We start from the raw sequence: 14,692 nt of genomic DNA, 5'->3' as shown, positions 1-14,692 counted from the left end.
GAATTCATACGAAATTAACATACCATGTACTTTGGCAATTAGCTTTTCTGTACCCGGAATATCGACCTGCTTTACAACTCTGTGTGAAAGTCTCATCACGTAGTAAACTTTCGAAAGAGTGCATGCTCTGTAATAGGCATGCTTTTGACTATGACAGCCACGTTATTTTACATTGTGAAGCGCTGATATCAGAAAGAAATGCGTTTTTCTCTTCTCTCATTGACGTACTTGACGTTCAAAAATATGTTGATTTTGAAATGCAAGATGAAACAGATATGTTATCAGTCTTATTTGGGGCTGAAACAAAATTTACTCACAATCTGGATCAACACACCTGGGAAACTATTATACTTCAGTTCTCCTCGTATCTGTACAAACTAAGCATCTTCTGATATATATCTTCTAGTGAAAATCTGTCATCATTTAGGTATCTGAATTTGATAAACTGTGTGTAATTGTAAATATGTTGTGCCTTTTTTTATTGTGTTAATTGCGTGTAATTGAATATATATTCATTGTAATCTTCGGAATCGCATCTGGAGGAAATAAAGAATCTCTCTCTCTCTCTCTCTCTCTCTCTCTTCAACAACTCCAGTCTCATCGCTCTGTTCCGTCACCACTACGTCACAATCCTCACTACGTCAAATCCCGTCACTTCCCACTTTATCTCGTCTTGGCTACACAGGCTTCATACGCCGATCATGTACATTTCAGAGTCAATGCTTATAAAAATATAATTTACTGGCGTGGTTGGGGCGGGCACGATCAATATCATCCCGCAAAGACCACGATGGTAGCTTTGTTATGCTCGTTAACTGCTTCACAGCGGGGACACATGGATCCAGCCTGCAGATGTTCAGTGGGTTGTTGCTATTGCACCGGGTGAACTCTTGTCTGCTCAGGGTCCAGAGAGTTGGTTTATTAGCGAGCTGCACTACACAACACGGGAATTATCTCCCTTTACGGATTGTGCCAACCTCGACCGTCCACAACTTGCCCTTTCTCCCAATGACCGATGTCATTCTGTGTCATTCAGTATATTTCAATGACAGCGGTGGGTTACGTCATATGAGCATTTGAACTATACTCATTTTAATACATTCCTGTCAAAACCACAGGTCTGACAATAATAGCCATCAATGAGGTTCTGTGAGTAAGGAAAATAACACGAGGCCATAATATTTATTTATTCTTCCAACTGTTGTTCTTGCTATTGCACCAGGAGCATCTGACTCAAGAGGTGATATCCTTTTGGAAATTATGGAACCAGATATTCATCTGAGTTCCAAATTTATGTTTTTACGTTTGGATCACTGCCCATTTGCAAGGGAGATAAGCCTGATAACTATGGTTTCATCATGAGAGATGTGTCCTAATTCTGACGTTGTCATGACGATTACCATAATTACTTCTCGGTCTATCTGGAAATGTTGGCACCACGTATGGAATGAACCAACAGGTGTAATTTGCACACATTGTGTCCACTTGTAAAACCTCAGTTTGAAAGTTTGATGTAGGAATAGCCGGGAGGAGTATCACAATACACTGTGAGCGAAACACCTATAGGAACAGTATTGATTTAGATATGCATTCAATTTGCATATTTGTAGTGCTAATTAAGGTGCTGGAAACTATCAGACACTTTTAACTGAACGCAGACAATATATGTAGACAAAATCTGAGAAATGCAAAAAGAGACGTTTTTGATTCAAATCTCATGCGTAGGTCGGTACAAAGAGCTGTCTTGCATTTTTTGTCCAAATTTGAAGACCGCCTCCGTGGTCTAGTGGTAGAGCGCCCGGATGGTACTTGTTGTTACCCTGTCTGGCGCTATGGATTAAGGGGTTAAAACAAGGACTGGTCGGCTCGGAGTCAATATACTGTGTCTGAGTGGGGTATTCATGTTAAACTGCGACATGGTATCTCAGTGAGCTAGCACTATAAATCGGCATCAGTCCGGACCACCATCACCACCTCTACAACAACTACTACTACTACTACTACTACTACTACTACTACTACTACTACTACTACTATTAATAATACTACTACTACTATTACTACTACTACTACTACTACTACTACTACAACATTACATGTCTACCAATTAGCTGACCTGACAATACTCTTTCTCCGTCATCTTCATTCAGAGAGGGGGCACGGGTGACCCAGTCATATAAGGCGCCACCATTCGCTATGTAGAGTTGTGTCCCTTAGGCAGGCCAGAAACCTAGGATCATGGGTTGTTATCCCGGTTCGCCCCGGTTTCCAAGTTTGTCGGCATCATAGCTGTGCCCGTGGGTTTCACAAAAGTGGTAAACGTCTGAAACCTGTATCAATCACTTCGGGCTTTCCTCCAACATTAAGCTGAAGCGCGGTTATATAACTGGAATACTGCTCAAAGCGACGTTAAATCCGACTCACTCATTCACTCGCTCACTCATTCAGAGACACGCAGTTGCTCACCTTACAATGTGGTATTGTATTGTGGTACTAATATTAACATTATTATTTTTATTTGGCTATGAGGAGGTCATGTGTATTCACTGTTGACCGATATGAGGAAAGAGGTAGTCATGTAGATTCACGGTTGACGCGATATGATGAGGTCATGTAGATTCACTGTTGAGCAATAGGAGGAGGTCATGTAAATTCACTGCTGACGCGACATGAGGAGGTCATGTAGATTCACTATTGACGCGACATGAGGAGGTTATGTAGATTCACTGTTGACGCGACATGAGGAGGTTATGTAGATTCACTGTTGATCGAAATAACGAGGTCATGTAGATTCACTGTTGCTGACATGAGGAGGTCATGTAGATTCACTGTTGACGCGACATGAGGAGGTTATGTAGATTCACTGTTGACGCGACATGAGGAGGTTATGTAGATTCACTGTTGATCGAAATAAGGAGGTCATGTAGATTCACTGTTGACGCGATATGAGGAGGTCAGGTGTATTCACTGTTGACGCGATATGAGGAGGTTATGTAGATTCACTGTTGACGCGACATGAGGAGGTCATGTAGATTCACTGTTGACGCGACATGAGGAGGTCATGTAGATTCACTGTCGCCCGACATGAGGAGGTCATGTAGATTCACTGTTGACAGACATGAGGAGGTTATGTAGATTCACTGTTGACGCGACATGAGAAGGTTATGTAGATTCACTGTTGACGCGACATGAGGAGGTCATGTAGATTCACTGTTGCCCGACATGAGGAGGTCATGTAGATTCACTGTTGACAGACATGAGGAGGTTATGTAGATTCACTGTTGACGCGACATGAGGAGGTTATGTAGATTCACTGTTGATCGAAATAAGGAGGTCATGTAGATTCACTGTTGACGCGATATGAGGAGATGATGTAGATTCACTGTTGACGCGACATGAGGAGGTCATGTAGATTCACTGTTGACGCGACATGAGGAGGTTATGTAGATTCACGGTTGATGTGATATGAAGAGGTCATGTAGATTCACTGTTGACGCGATATGAGGAGGTCATGTAGATTCACTGTTGCCCGATATGAGGAGGTCATGTAGATTCACTGTTGACGCGACATGAGGAGGTCATGTAGATTCACGGTTGATGTGATATGAAGAGGTCATGTAGATTCACTGTTGACGCGATATGAGGAGGTTTTGTAGATTCACTGTTGACGCGACATGAGGAGGTTATGTAGATTCACTGTTGACGTGATATGAAGAGGTCATGTAGATTCACTGTTGACGCGATATGAGGAGGTCATGTAGATTCACTGTTGACTGATTCGAGGAGGTCATGTAGATTCACTGTTGACTGATTCGAGGAGGTCATGTAGATTCACTGTTGACTGATTCGAGGAGGTCATGTAGATTCACTGTTGACTGATTCGAGGAGGTCATGTAGATTCACTGTTGACTGATTCGAGGAGGTCATGTAGATTCACTGTTGACTGATTCGAGGAGGTCATGTAGATTCACTGTTGACTGATTCGAGGAGGTCATGTAGATTCACTGTTGACTGATTCGAGGAGGTCATGTAGATTCACTGTTGACTGATTCGAGGAGGTCATGTAGATTCACTGTTAACTGATTCGAGGAGGTCATGTAGATTCACTGTTAACTCGACAGGAGGAGGTCATATAGATTCACTGTTAACACGACAGGAGGGGATCAGGTCTGTGTTTAACTCAGGCTGCTATGATTTCGAAATGACCCGTGTATTGCAAGTATAGCAAGACGGAACAAGTGTAGCCTGAAGGTATCCTTCAATGACACTAAGCATGTACTTCTCCATTCAAAACAATAGAGCATGGCATCCAGCATACACGGCCCTGACACCACGCCGCCACAACTCAGACGTCCATACAACCTGGCCAGTTTATTGGATTTACAGATTTATTATTCCATGTCAATGAATTCACGGTTTACATTTGTACAAAAATAGACATAAGACATAATGCACATTGAGTATCACTGCACAACTGGAATCCTGAAGCAAGTCTAGGTATACATCCCCCGCCGGTGTTGTGCATACAGAAGCCACTTGCCATTTTTGGTTGAGCGTGGAAGGCAGCCGCAGATTGGTGGCTCTGTACTCACAGGCTTGGGGGGACCAGCGCTCCCTCCCTCCCTCCCCCACACGAGTCTAGCTACACGCAGGTGCGATCCAACTCGGTGTTCATGTACATGTGTGTTACCTTCCACCTCCTGTGTGTGTAGGGATCTACTGGGTCCGGCTGGCAAGGTAAGATGAGAGAGACCGGGTAACTGTGTGGGTTTGAGTAAGTCTGTTCAGTGTTGATGTGCTTATTGTGTGAATTTGTCATCCAGGCTACGGCAGTGGTTCCTCCTTGCAGCGAAATAGATACTCGAGATGTATTCTGTTGAATGATGACCTATGTCCTTGTGATGCTTGAATGGATATCTGCCCCGCACCCTATCAGCGTCCCCTTGGAGAGTATCAGGTCACGGTTAGGTCATGACCTGTTCGATTCAGTCAATACATTTTGAATAAACGCTTTCCTCTTAGCTGGAAGCCATATTGTTTGTGTTTAATTGATTTATCCCATTGTAGTGACGGGTCACTGGCTGGCTCGCACGTGATGGTCTGTGTGGTAGGTTTGTTATTTCGTTAGGGGACTGTGACTGGGGCCATTGATTCAGTGAAGCATCTCTATTGATGGCGCCGTATCCTATAATAGCTCCATCACACTTGTTTATTCTGTTGCTATGCAACGTATAGTATCGGCATGTGCAAAAGTATTTTTGTTGCTCAAACCCCACCGTTCTATGCGGGCCACATACAACACACTATATCATACACGATCGCATACACACGATGTCACACCCACTATGTCACATTCACGATATCATACACACGATGTCATACACACGATGTCATATTCACGATACCATACAAACGATGTCATACACACGATGTCATACACATGATGTCACACCCACTATGTCACATTCACGATATCATACACACGATGTCATACACACGATGTCATATTCACGATACCATACAAACGATGTCATACACACGATGTCATACACACGATGTCACACCCACTATGTCACATTCACGATATCATACACACGATGTCACACATATGATGTCATACACAATAGGTCATGCACCAGATATCACACATAAGAGGTCATGCACACAATGTCATCCACACGATGTCATACACATGATGTCACACCCACTATGTCACATTCACGATATCATACACATGATGTCATGCACACGATGTCGCAAACAGCATGTCATATTCACGATACCATACAAACGATGTCATACCCACGATGTCATACACATGATGTCATGCACACGATGTCATACAGACAATGTCGTATTCCCGATGTCTGTTATAAAACACATGTCATAACACTTGCATACAAAGGAAGGTACAAAGTCCTTGGTGCTGCTTGTGATTTACTCATTCTCAAGTTAATTTACAAAGGTACACAAGAATATGGCTACCTGTAAACGGGCAGTGTAGAGTTGACACACTGACACACAAGTGTACATATGGTGCATTGGCACAGATACATATGTGGAGATGATTAACAGTCAGATGACTTGTTTACCAATCCAGATTCTTTTATTGAATAAAATGTGTGTAAATCTGAATCACATATGTTTGTCATCAGGTGAATGCACGCTCCAGATCACACTGAATGTTCTACGTCTCCAATGATTTTCAGTTAGAATGGCCTGCTGTCTACGGGAATAACAAGGCCGATCAAACGGAAGCTAAATGACCTTTGAAAATCCAGGTGTACAAAAATATAGACGGCTTTTGACTTCATGTACGTTGTGTGGTTTTAGGTAAAATAGATGTGCAGGTGTAATGGAATATATATTTGAAGAATCTGTGTTAGCAAAACAAACTCCATAGAGCCCCCTGTACACAGTAAAAGGTAATTCTTGAACTTAGGGTAAACTAGCGATGCTGATGAAGTTGTAGTTCCAACTGAACTCTGTATTGTCTGCCAGTATGAGATACACTCAGATAGATTGGCTACCAACTCAGCAAGTGAACCTCACATTGTATCACTACTCTCGGACATGCTGTCACTTAATTGTTCTTGTCAAAAGTTGCCGCTGGCTGATCCAGGGCGGTTAAATTCAGAACCAAGAGGTAAAGACTAATAGCGGCGATAACCATCAACTAATATGATTTTATTCTTGCAGTTTCTTGTTTCTATCACCAACTTGGAATTAAATGCGACATTCACTATAAGCTTTTGTATTCATCCCGGAAGTGATGCAACTCTATGTTTACACATTGTTCACATTTGCTCTTATGAGGACACACATAGCATAATTGGGTTGATAATTGATTAAAAGTCACCGGATACAAAACTCATTCCCAATTCATATTAAGTTTATGACCCTCGTGAAATATTTTTTCTCTCTGTCAATCACTTAAGTGTATGTAATAATTAATGAATGCACTATTAGGACATGACCTTGATATGTAATTGGAAGCGCGTATAAGTTCCTGTAGTGAAATATCCACTATGACAAACATACACTGTTATGTAACACAGTGTCTGACGCACAACGACACACGCACTATCCTCTATTCACGTCGCTGTACATATTCACCTGTATGCAGTATCCTATATTTACTATCCTATATTCACTATCCCGTGTTCACTATCCTATATTCACTACCCTATATTAACTACACTATATTCACATTCTTATATTCACTATCCTATATTAACTACCATATATTCACTATCCTATGTTCATTATCCTATATTCACTACCCTATATTTACTATCCTACATTCACTTCCCTATATTCATTATCCTTTATTCACTATCCTATATTCAGGATACTGTGTTCATTATCCTCTATTGACTATCCTACATTCACTACCATATGATCACTATCCTATATTCACTATCCCATTTTCACTATCCTATATTCACTTCCCCATATTCACTATCCTATATTCAGGATACTGTGTTCACTATCCTATATTGACTATCCTATATTCACTATGCTGTATTCACTATACTCTATTCACTGTCCTATGTCCACTTTCTTATATTCACTAGCCTATATTCCCCATACTGTTTTCACTATCCTATATTAACTTCCCAGTATTCACTATCCTATATTCACTATCCCATATTAAATATCCTGTATTTACTATTCCATATTCACTATCGTATATTCATTATCTTGTGTTCACGTTGCTATATTCACAATACTCTACTCACTATCCTATATTCACTATCCTATATTAACTACTATGTTCACTATCCTATTTTCACTGACCTGTGTTCACTATACTGTATTCACTATCCTACATTCACTATCCGATATTCACTATCCTTCATTCAGTATGTTGTAAACGCTATGGATGTTGACCGCCAGGTGGCGGCTACAGACCTGTCAGGCGTGTCGGATATGCAGACAATATTGATTACACCGGGGAGGCGTCATGACAGGTATAACTGAACAGACGGAATCCTCTGTATATGTGTGATGGTCTCCGCTTTTACCTCATGATTGAAGGTGAGGACTGTTTTCTTCTTGCCACATACGGTGTTTAGATATGTTCAGATATAGCGAGTGTCCGACCGTGTGATCTAGGCAACAGGGATGTGTAGGACAGTATACGATGCACAGTGCTAGAACACATCGTCTACTACACACATGCTAGAACACTCGCGAAGGTACACACAGGCTAGTATATACATATACTTGTTCTCTCAGACTCTCATGGAAACACTGTACACATAAGCAAGGACACAAACCCTCCTACATGTCGGTGTGAGACTGGAGTGTGTATGTCGTATTGGTGGGAGCTTGCCATGTATGATCCCAAACAGAAGCACAACATCGTTTGCTAACTGCTAAATAGAAAGGCGGATTATCTCCCAACGTAAATCTCCTCCTGTGAACACCATGTACCAACGCAGAGGATTAACGATAATCCAGATCCGTGTATGGTTATCATAGCTTTATTTGTAACAAGATCGGGAAGAAAGCGTTCTCGGATATCTTGATGCCGACATGTATTCGCCAGTAACCTGTACTCAGAGATCTATTGTAATCAGGTGTTGCAGATGTGAGCAGCACGCGTATCCCCTCTCCATAACTAACAACAGCATACACGCTGTAGCAGCAGCAGCATCAGGGTGGGGCCAAGGTCGGCTTGTTCATTCACTTAGTCAGCAGCATCACCCCACCTGCCTCCCTGGCGCAACGTGTTGGGGGAATCAAAGAGCTGGGCACTATATATAGTCAGTTACATTTCAGTGTATGTTGTGTGTCATGATGGCACAGTAAATAGGATATTATTGTAAGTTATACCACAGTGTATGTTGTGTGTCATGATGGCACAGTAAATAGGATATTATTGTCAGTTATACCACAGTGTATGTTGTGTGTCATGATGGTGTCAGTTATATACCCACGACTGTCAGTTACATTTCAGTGTATATTGTCTCTCATAAGGGCATAGTTAACAGACCACTATCGTCAGTTATAAACCCACGATAGTCGGTTATATTTCAGTGCATATTGTCTCTCATAATGGCATCGTGAACAGAAAGTAAACATACCAACATTATCAGTTATATACCCACAATTGTCGGTTACATTTCAGTGTATATTGTCTCTCATAAGGGCATAGTTAACAGACCACTATCGTCAGTTATAAACCCACGATAGTCGGTTATATTTCAGTGCATATTGTCTCTCATAATGGCATCGTGAACAGACCACTATTGTCAGTTATATACCCACGATTGTCGGTTACATGTCAGTGTATATTGTCTCTCATAATGACATAGTAAACATACGAATATTCTCAGTTTTATACCCACGACTGTCGATTACATTCTAGTGTATTTTGTCTCTCATAATGGCATAGTAAACAGACTATATTGTCAGTTATATACCCAGGAAAGTCGGTTATATTTAAGTGTGTATTGTCTCTCATAATGGCATAGTGAACAGACCACTATTGTGAGTTATTTACCCACGATAGTCGGTTATATTTCAGTGTATATGGTCTCTCATGATTGCATAGTGAACAGGCCACTATTTTCAGTTATATACCCACGATTATCGGTTACATTTCAGAGTATATTGTCTCTCATAATGGCATAGTAAACATACCAACATTATCAGTTATATACCCACAATTGTCGGTTACATTTCAGTGTATATTGTCTCTCATAATGGCATAGTTAACAGACCACTATCGTCAGTTATAAACCCACGATAGTCGGTTATATTTCAGTGTATATTGTCTCTCATAATGGCATCGTGAACAGACCACTATTGTCAGTTATATACCCACGATAGTCGGTTACATTTCAGTGTATATTGTCTCTCATAATGGCACAGTAAACATACCATATATCAGTTATATACCCACAATTGTCGGCTACATTTCAGTGTATATTGTCTTCCATAATGGCATAGTTAACAGACCACTATCGTCAGTTATAAACCCACGATAGTCGGTTATATTTCAGTGTATATTGTCTCTCATAATGGCATCGTGAACAGACCACTATAGTCAGTTATATACCCACGATAGTTGGTTACATTTCAGTGTATATTGTCTCTCATAATGACATAGTAAACATACGAATATTGTCAGTTTTATACCCACGATTGTCGGTTACATTTTAGTATATTGTCTCTCATAATGGCATCGTGAACAGACCACTATTGTCAGTTATATACCCACGATTGTCGGTTACATTTTAGTGTATTTTGTCTCTCATAATGGCATAGTAAACATACCACTATTGTCAGTTTTATACCCACGATTGTCAGTTACATTTCAGTGTATCTTTTCTCTCATAATGACACAGTAAAGATACCGATATTATCAGTTATATACCCACGATTGTCGGTTACATTTCAATGTACATCGTCTCTCATAATGGCATAGTGAACATACCAACATTATCAGTTATATACCCACAATTGTCGATTACATTTCAGTGTATATTGTCTTCCATAATGGCATAGTTAACAGACCACTATCGTCATTTGTAAACCCAGGATAGTCGGTTATATTTCAGTGTAAATTGTCTCTCATAATGGCATCGTGAACAGACCACTATTGTCAGTTATATACCCACGACTGTCGGTTACATTTCAGTGTATATTGTCTTTCATAATGACATAGTAAACATACCAATATTGTCAGTTTTGTACCCACGACTAACGATTTCATTTAAGTGTATTTTGTCTCTCATAATGGCATAGTAAACAGACCACTATTGTCAGCTATATACCCAGGAAAGTCGGTTACATTTCAGTGTGTATTGTCTCTCATAATGGCATAGTGAACAGACCACTACTGTCAGTTATATACCCACGATAGTCGGTTATATTTTAAGGCATATTGTGTCTCTCTTAATGGCATAGTAAACGGACCACTATTGTCAGTTATATACCCAGGATAGTCGGTTATATTTCAGTGTATAGTGTTTCTCTCATAATGGCACAGTAAACAGACCACTATTAACAGTTATATACCCACTATTGTCGGTTATGTTTCAGTGTATTCTGTCTCTCATAATCGCATAGTAAACAGACCACTTTTGTCAGTTATATACCCACAATTGTCGGATACATTTCAAGGCATATTGTGTCTCTCTTAATGGCATAGTGAACAGACCACTATTGTCAGTTATATACCCACGATTGTCGGTTACATGTCAGTGTGTATTGTCTCTCATAATGACATAGTGAACAGACCACTATTGTCAGTTATATACCCACGATTGTCGGTTACATTTCAGTGTATCTTTTCTCTCATAATGACACAGTAAAGATACCGATATTATCAGTTATATACCCACGATTGTCGGTTACATTTCAATGTACATCGTCTCTCATAATGGCATAGTGAACATACCAACATTATCAGTTATATACCCACAATTGTCGATTACATTTCAGTGTATATTGTCTTCCATAATGGCATAGTTAACAGACCACTTTCGTCAGTTGTAAACCAACGATAGTCGGTTATATTTCAGTGTAAATTGTCTCTCATAATGGCATCGTGAACAGACCACTATTGTCAGTTATATACCCACGATAGTCGGTTACATTTCAGTGTATTTTGTCTCTCATAATGGCATAGTAAACATACCACTATTGTCAGCTATATACCCAGGAAAGTCGGTTACATTTCAGTGTGTATTGTCTCTCATAATGGCATAGTGAACAGGCCACTATTTTCAGTTATATTCCCACGATTGTCGGTTACATTTCATTGTATTCTGTCTCTCATAATCGCATAGTAAACAGACCACTATTGTCAGTTATATACCCTCAATTGTCGGTTACATTTCAAGGCATATTGTGTCTCTCTTAATGGCATAGCAAACAGACCACTATTGTCAGTTATATACCCAGTATTGTCGGTTATATTTCACTGTATATCGTGTCTCACACAATGGCAAAGTGAACGGACCACTATTGTCAGTTATATACCCACGATAGTCGGTTATATTTTAAGGCATATTGTGTCTCTCTTAATGGCATAGTAAACAGACCACTATTGTCAGCTATATACCCAGGAAAGTCGGTTACATTTCAGTGTGTATTGTCTCTCATAATGGCATAGTGAACAGGCCACTATTTACAGTTATATACCCACTAGTGTCGGTTATGTTTCAGTGTATATTGTGTCTCATAATGGCATTGTAAACAGAACACTGTTGTCGCTTATATACCCATGATTGTCGGTTATATTCCAGCGTATAGTGTGTCTCTCATAATGGGACAGTAAACACACCACTATGGTCTGTTACATATTCCTGTTTTTACACGGGTGAACTCTCACTATACTGGCACGCGTGCTCCCCACCTGGATATATCTATGCTTGCGCCTCACGTTGCTGACTGGTTGACCTTACCTTATTAGAACAGTGGCCAGACTCGGCAATGGTACCTCACTGTCCGTCCAGGCGCCGTCTATCAAGTATACTTGCTTCATCCATGGAGAGCAATATATTCTGAGTAGCGAAAGTAAGTATACCGAATTTGTTTTTTTCGGTGTTGTTAATCTTGATTACGTCTACGAAACCATCACTTATTCCTGCAACGGCTTGTAAACAGTTATCCGGGTCTGACCAGTTTTGTGTGAATATAAATGGATTCAATGGAAACTGGGGTAAGACATGAATTTGAAGCCACATGACCCCTACCTTGTTTGAAATATTGTAAACTCATGCAGAAAAAAGAAACTGTATTGCCCGGCAGTTACATCGTCTTGTATGTGTTTTAATTTATTTGAAGTAAATATGCATAGTTGTATTTGTTGATATACATGAAAGGAAAGAATGGAGTGGTCCACGCCCCTGGCAATATATCAGAACGCGGTGACGTCCTGTCCAACTGAAGCATATCACCAATAGAGGGATTTAATGTACATAGATGCTGGAGTATCATGGACACTTTGCGGCTTTTACACGTACCAGTATCCCAGCGTTGTGCACGCTGCTGTACGCGTCACTCCGAGATGTCCGGTATCCCCGATCCGCCTATGTCCCAGCACGCACACGTATCGCCCGGTACCACAAGAGTTCCCTCCCCTCTCACCGTCACTCTTCATGACGTCCATGCTTCCTACAACGGCTTATGTTGTTGTTACACACATCCCTCTAACTGTATCTACTTTCGCCACGCTTGTCAAACAAACTCTCGTCAGCCGTCTCGGATCAGGCGCTGAGCCGTGTGTCAGTAATTGAGGCAGATCCTAACATTTACATTTGTAACCCCACTCCACCACAGCAGGTGGAATCAGCTTGCCCCGCCACATCAACATGGCGCTGGCACCACTACCGCGAGAGGAGAGGGTAGGATGACTACAAGAGCTTCTCACATAGGGTACACTCATCCCGACCCTTGAAGACATTACACAAGAGCAAGTAGAAGTATTAAAAATAATTCAATGAAGGATCCCTCGAGTATAACGACAGCATCAAGTCGGCTGCTGGAGCTGAGAAGAGATGAGATGGAGGTGAACACTATGCGAGCCGTGACACGGACGACGACCCAGGCAGCTAGCATGTGTACCGTACTGCTGACGTATTACCGTCACGGACTAGTAGCCTGTGCACAGATCGTTGGTACTGCTGACGTATTATCGTCACGGACTAGTAGCCTGTACACAGATCGTTGGTAGTGCTGACGTATTATCGTCATGGACTAGTAGCCTGTGCACAGATCGTTGATACTGCTGACGTATTACCGTCATGGACAAGTAGCCTGTACACAGATCGTTGGTAGTGCTGACGTATCATCGTCATGGACTAGTAGCCTGTGCACAGATCGTTGGTACTGCTGACGTATTATCGTCACGGACTAGTAGCCTGTACACAGATCGTTGGTAGTGCTGACGTATTATCGTCATGGACTAGTAGCCTGTGCACAGATCGTTGGTACTGCTGACGTATTACCGTCACGGACTAGTAGCCTGTACGTAGAGTGTCCGTACTGCTGACGTCTGTTTGTTTCTTTGTTTGTTGTTTAACGCCGCACTCAGCAATATTCCAGCTATATGTCAGCGATCAGTAAATAATCGAGTCTGGACCATACAATCCAGTGATTGACATCATTAGCCATGAGCCATAAGACATGATCCATGACATGCATCAACCAACTTACCGAGTCTGACAACCCGATCCTGTTAGTCGCCTCTTACGACAAGCATTGGTTGCTGAAGACCTGTTCTACCCAGGACTTTCACGGGTCCGTACTATCACGGGTCCGTATTATAGTCACGGACTATAAGCCAGTACACAGAGTCTTCCGTGCGGCTGACGTATTATTGTCACGGGGTAGAAGCCTTCATGCGGGGTGTGCCGTATTGCTGACGTACTACCGTATTATCATGGTGTTACTAGGCGGGTGTTACAGTTACTAGGCCAGCAACGCATGAACATACAACAGTGACAGAAATACCCTACTTCACAAAACTAACATTTAATACACGGTTTTCTCAACATGCTTCCGAGCGAAAGTATTTTTATCCTCATGTAGCTTTTTAAACTAAGTACACAGCACAAACAAGCGTCAGCGTATGACTACAGTTCCGCATCAGATGCGTTGTTATGTAGGTCGGTATTTCCCCTCGTTATACAGCGTCCCAAATGTCACAGGGGCCACACATGGGGAGCAAGCC

At 41.4% G+C, this 14,692-nt stretch overlaps 1 protein-coding gene across 2 annotated transcripts in view; it reads left to right on the top strand.

Annotated features, from left to right (window-relative positions):
- Positions 1–4,583: 4,583 nt before the first annotated feature.
- LOC124137357 overlaps positions 4,584–14,692 on the top strand; it is a 33,678-nt gene continuing 23,569 nt past the window's right edge. Inside the window, exon 1 of one of the 2 annotated variants that reach the window (XM_046503626.2) lies at positions 4,584–4,737. The gene's annotated coding sequence lies outside the window, so the exon portion shown is untranslated. Of the gene's footprint in view, positions 4,738–7,906; positions 8,041–14,692 lie in introns of those variants that run through there. The other variant, XM_046503625.2, reaches the window with a different exon arrangement.

This window comes from Haliotis rufescens, unplaced genomic scaffold, assembly GCF_023055435.1.
Source record: "Haliotis rufescens isolate VD_foot unplaced genomic scaffold, xgHalRufe1.0.p SCAF_26, whole genome shotgun sequence".
Lineage (NCBI taxonomy): Eukaryota > Metazoa > Mollusca > Gastropoda > Lepetellida > Haliotidae > Haliotis > Haliotis rufescens.
Note: the sequence above shows the minus strand (reverse complement) of the source record. Positions and strands in the feature narration are given on the sequence as shown.